We start from the raw sequence: 6,000 nt of genomic DNA on the forward strand, positions 1-6,000 counted from the left end.
CTTCAAAGGCTGAACTCGGCGATGAAGAAAACTCGAAACAATGCCAAAGCCAGTTAAACCCTGTTGTTTCAGCATACTAATCCTATCAAGGAATGGCTGGATTACCTGAACCTCAGTAGATGAAACATGATTCTTATCCTAGCGGTCATTAACCACGGGACCAGATCTAGAGTGGACAGCTAGAGAAGGGATCAGATTAGTGGCATAAAACCAGTTGTCACACCAATCTCTTACAGAATCAATCAGGTCATAGTCAAAGAACTTGCTCTTAAGACCCTAGCAAAATTGAATCCCACAACCACCAAGAACGCTAGTTTCTTCGCGGCGGGGTTGGGGTTTTAGACGAAAGAAGTAATGAAACAGAGAAAGAGAAGGGGGAATTCCAAGGAAAGCCTCACAAAGATGAACAAAGACAGAAAGGTGAAGGACTGCATTAGGAGCAAGATGGTTCAAGCAAATCCCAAAATAGCTGAGAAACTGATGAAGAAAAGTAGAGGCAGGAAGGCAGAGTCCAGCACAAATGAAAGAGACAAAAAGGACAATCACACCAGGACCTAGGGCAGGGACCCGATGCTCGCCTAGAACTCTCCATTCAGCCATGGCCTTGCTCTAGATCAAACCGTCACTGACAAGCTCACAGAGCTGCTCCTCGGTGGTCGTTGGAGCTGGCCAAGACTTCTGGGCGGCCCTCATGGCAACAAACTCCTGATTTTCAATCACGGAGAGTGAAGATTCCTCATCCATGAAGGAAGATTGGGACTTGCTTGCGGTTTTCTTCTTACCCATATACTAACGAAGGAAAAAAGCGACTAGGGGAAGAGAAAGCCTTGACAATGGCGCTAATGACGGCGGCGGCAAGGGCGATGGAGGATGACTAAGAGCTAGGGTTTGAAGGTAGTAAAGAAAAAGAAGACGAAGGGTCTTTAAATAGATTTTACAGCGTTAAAAATGGCCCACCAGGCCCGTTAAAGCACCGTGTGAGAATGCAACAGTCCATTTACCGACACAGCTAAAATGATGGAGGGCACAAATCTACACAACGGTACAATTCAACGGGCAGATTTCAGACTTATCCATCCAGCGATACTGTAGAGTTATCAGATAACTACAAGAACAACCCGTCAACAAAGAAGAAAAGAAAGGCAACTTCACAAGGAACAAAAGAACTCGGTTCTTATGAAAAGAACTAGGGAATATCAAGAGCAAACAGAACTACAACAGAAAAGTAAATAACAACTCAGAAGACAAAGATTCTTTCCATTACAAGCGACTTCAAAAATAGAAGATTACAAATCTTACAAGACCCAACGTACTCGCTACCATGAAAAGCAAAGTAGTAAAGAAGAACACAAACATGGCTAGGTTCTGGAACGACTACGTGTCCCAAATTGCTACTCAGAAGGATAGACCGCCATCGGCTACACTGTTTTCTTCAAAGGACGGACGCAGTGCTTCCAAGGTGGAAATCAGCAGCACGGCAGGACAACATGGAGCAGAGAAGGTCGGTAGGCATCTGTCTACCCAAGACTGATGTGATGCTGGATATGGTGTTGATCTACACCGAACAGTCTCAAGACAGGCGATGAGGATCAACCCAGAACTGTCAGATGAAGGAACAAAGTCCACATCACAAGACTTCCTCCAACTACCGCCACGTACATCCTGGTACATTGCTGCCGTGGGATTAGCCAACCTCTAATCCCTATCACAAGACTTCCTCCAACTACGACAAGATGCATAGGAACTACGAAACACGCCTAGGGGCTGCTCTACTTCACAAACTACCATATTAGTGATCACAAAGGTTTCAAACAGAATGTTCAATGGATGAAAGCAAGCACTCAGAGATGGTATTTATAGATCAAAGGAGCGGTGCACATGGACTAGGAGTACCAACAAAATAAGCCTAACAAAGGACATAGTGAAAAGACATGACTCAAAAATGGAAGACTCAGGCGAGAGGGAATAGTACTCGAAGACAGGCATATTCGGAAGAATATACCGACACAGTACAATCCGTGAACAAAAGGCATTCACACTCAACAACCACCATACAACTATATCTGACAATAGCAGACTACTAGAGAATATGCCAAAACCCTGCTTCCGAGTTCTTCCTGAACAAAACAACCTGGATATATGCTCGGGCGCTGCAAAAGGAGAGGTATACGGTTCTATCAAACAACTCAGATTCAAGACCCTCCAGCTCCTTGTTCCAAATAGCAAGAGGCTCGGGGGCTACACTCAGTGAGTGCACTTTTTTCGAAAAAGTGCACGTCACCAAGAAGACTTCTTCAAGACAAGACCCTCCAGCTCCTTGTTCCAAATAGCAAGAGGCTCGGAGGCTACACCCAGATGGATGTACTTTTTCTTCAAAAAGCACACACCACTCAAAGATCTCAAGAAGCGCTACATGGTTTCACTCAAGAAAGCACTCGGACGACGCTTGTTCCTACTCGACAAGACCTGAAGGAACAAGATGAAGCTTCCAGAACTCAACCATGAAGTGCTCGGGGGCTTGTTGGTACGGGACCCACAGAATACCCCACAAGGAAGGAAGAAGACCTAGTCCAATTAGGATTCTCCTCCTAAAATCTTAGTAGTAGTATTACTCTATAATCCTACTAGGAACTCTCATTGTAAACTGACTAGGATTCTGACCTCCTGACTATATAAAGGAGGGCAGGGCACCTTGGATCGGGAGTTCAACAGAGCAATTGTATGACACGACACTTCATAATCAATCCAACGCAAAGGCTAACACCGACTAGACGTAGGGTTGTTACTCGATCTGCGATCGAGGGCCTGAACTAGGATAAATCGACTGTCTCTTACGTTAACCATCGAGTTCAGCATACGCTGAAGCTCGAACATACTGCCCCGGGTACCCCTATGGCAGGCTATCGGTGGTTAAACATCGACACATGGTCCCTTACATGGGGCCATCCAAGTCTTGCCTAGGAAGGCGAAAGGCCGCCTATGTGTAGTTGCACCTTGTTTCCTGCGCCCGGCGTGTGGTAGTGGTGGGCCATGCCCAGGCCATGTCCCGTCTGACCAGGCACCGTCTCATCGAGCAGGGCGCATCCCATCGGTTAGGACGTGCCCCACCGTATCCCATCCACATTGAATGGGGAGAAGGGAGTGGGTTTTTTGCCCCAATCCTTTGCCTTTCCTCAACTGCTGCGCCTCCTCTTTAAATGGGGGAAGGGAGAGGGATTTTGTCCTGCTCCTTTGCCTATTCCCCAACTGTCGCCTTTCCTCCTTCTTCTTTCCTACCAAGAGCATTCATGTGCCATGGCGGTTCCTAGGAGAAAAAAGGGGAGAGCGACGGAGAGGAGAAAACTCATAGATCCATTTGTGAATCTGGAGCGCAATGTTGAGCTGGAGGTCATCCGTTGTGAGCGAGTTGGTGCTGGCCGCCTTCACCGAGAAGGGGGTGCCGCCGCTGAAGGAGGTGGCGCACTAAAGGGCTCCTATGTGGGAGGATTTTCTGTGTCCTTGAGCAGCAAGGTTGTCTCCTTCCTTGTCTTCCACGAGCATGGGCTGGGATACCCCGTGCACTGGTTCCTACATGGGCTCCTCAATGAGTGGGGCCTGGAGCTGTAGCACCTCAATCTGACTGGGGTGCTGCATGTCATTGGCTTCGTCACCATCTACGAGGCCTTCCTCAGGATGGAGCCATATGTGGATTTTTTAGCGGATCTTCACCAGGCGAGCTTTGTCAAAGGGGAAGCTGCTCGGGACTGCATTGGTGCAGGGTTTTGCCCCTGTAGCTGCTCAGGTCGGCCAGTTCATAAAGTTTGATGAGATGTCACAGACATCCTCTAGCTATGGTGGCCATACTTCGGCAGGCAGCGTCCCCATCCAGGAGTTGCTCTACTTGTATGGGAAAGTCTAGAGCTCCATGCTCTTCTGCTGAGCATCTATGGGTGCGACGCCCTTGAGGTACCCGTTGCGCTCACCGAAGTCGAGGGAGCGGAACTGAGTGGGGCCCTTGTGGTGGTGGCAGTAAATGCTCTTGGATGATGCCCATGAACTTATGAACTTGTTGTGGTACTTGGTGCCTACCTCCAAAAGACACCTAGACCTGGACTTTGCCACCATCTGCAGAGGGTACGTCGATGATTGGAGCGTGGACGCCATCTATGTGCTCGGGGAAAGCTTGCTGCCACACGCATAGTTTGGTGGCCAAACAAGTCTCCGCATAGTGGGTGATGGAGGCTCACTGTGTGAGTGTGGCTGAAGGCATGCATCAATAAGACGTCACCCAACCTGTGGATGGAGTGGAGGTCAGGTTAGAAGCTCCATCCGAGCCAAGCGTTGCCTCGTCCGAGGGCGAGCAACCTTTATCTTCATCGGTTGTGTCATCAGCCTATGCCACCGGGTAGCCACAGTAGAAGTAGCCAGCAGATGTAATAGTTTTAGTTCATGGGGGAGCCCCCGTGTGAATAGTTGTATTGACGAATACATCAATTTTCATTTTGTGATGAATTACTTCATTTGGGGAAGCTTGTCCCGGCCGTTACTTATTTTTACCTTAGCATAGCTTGTTTTTATTCTTTCTTTTTTGTACCTACCCATTCATCCCATAGGCTACAACCTTAAGAGCCTTGGCGTGGCCTACGAGGCTCAGCTGCTCGTAACTATAGGTAGAGGCGGAATGCAATCGGTCGAAATGTTGAAGCAAAGTTACATAAGATAATTAAAGGAATGGACTACCCTTTTGTTTGGGTAAAAATGTATTTACCATATGATAGTGAAAAAGAGAGAGTTGGTATCGCACCCCCGTAGAGCCCCCGAGCGACCCAAGCCGAAAGTGTTCGGGTCGGGGTGCTTTGCAGGAGCGAACGTTGAATGAAAAAACGGTAAAGACCGAAATTTAGGGGAAGAAATGACGTAACTGTTCGATGTTCTATGTGTTGGTGAGAACGTCACCATTGTCATCCTTTAGTCAGTAGGTGCCTGGTCGGATCAATTCGGTCACCGTATTGGGTCCATCCCATGGCAAAGAGAGTTTGTGCTTCTCCTTGGTCGACTGGGTCCTTCGAAGCACGAGGTCTCCGATCTCGAGGATCCTTTCTCTAATTTTTCTCTCATGGTACCTATGGAGAGTCTGCTGGTAGCAACCAGAGCAAATGATGGTCGTCTCGTAGGCCTCCTCGAGCAGGTTGACTACGTCTTTATGAGCCTCCATGGCCCGGTCGTAGTTGAAGGCCTTCACTCTTGGGGCGCCATGGTCATTGTCAGAGGGCATCACTGCTTCAACTCCATAGTCCAGGAAGAAGGGTGTGAACCCTGTGGATCGGTTTGGGGTCATTCTTAGGCTCCAGAGGATCGCTAGGACCTCTGCAACCCATTGCCTAGCGTACTTGTTAAGTTAGTCAAAGATGCCTGGCTTAAGTCCTTGGAGGACCATGCCATTGGCATGCTTGACATGACCATTAGTACGTGGATGTATGACTGAGGCCTAGTCGATCCTGATGCCGTACCCATCACTGAAGTCCAGGAACTTCTTCCCGGTGAAGTTAGTTCCATGGTCAGTGATGATATAGTTAGGAACGCCGAACCCATAGATGATGTCGAGGAAGAACTTGACTACCTCTTTCGAGCGGATGTTGGTGATGGGCTTCGCCTCTATCCATTTGGTGAACTTGTCGACCGCTACAAGTAGGTGAGTGAAGCCACCTAGGCCCTTTTTGAGGGGTCCTACCATGTCGAGGCCCTTTTTGAGGATGGTTTGGAGCTTCTATGCCGACAAATAAGTTTGTCGAGCATAGAACTGGCATCCCTCGCATCTGCGGATGACCTCCTCTGCATCTCATAGTGTGGTGGGCTAGAAAAAAACTTGGTGAAAGGCTTTTTTGACCAGTGACCTCGGGGCCACGTGATGTCTGTAGATTCTGGCATGGATCTCGAGGAGGAGCTATGTTCCCTTAGTTGGTAGGGATGCACTTCATGAGTACCCTCGATGGACTTTGCTCGTATAGTTCATCACTGATG

Source organism: Miscanthus floridulus, chromosome 1 (assembly GCF_019320115.1).
Source record: "Miscanthus floridulus cultivar M001 chromosome 1, ASM1932011v1, whole genome shotgun sequence".
NCBI classification, from domain to species: Eukaryota; Viridiplantae; Streptophyta; class Magnoliopsida; order Poales; family Poaceae; genus Miscanthus; species Miscanthus floridulus.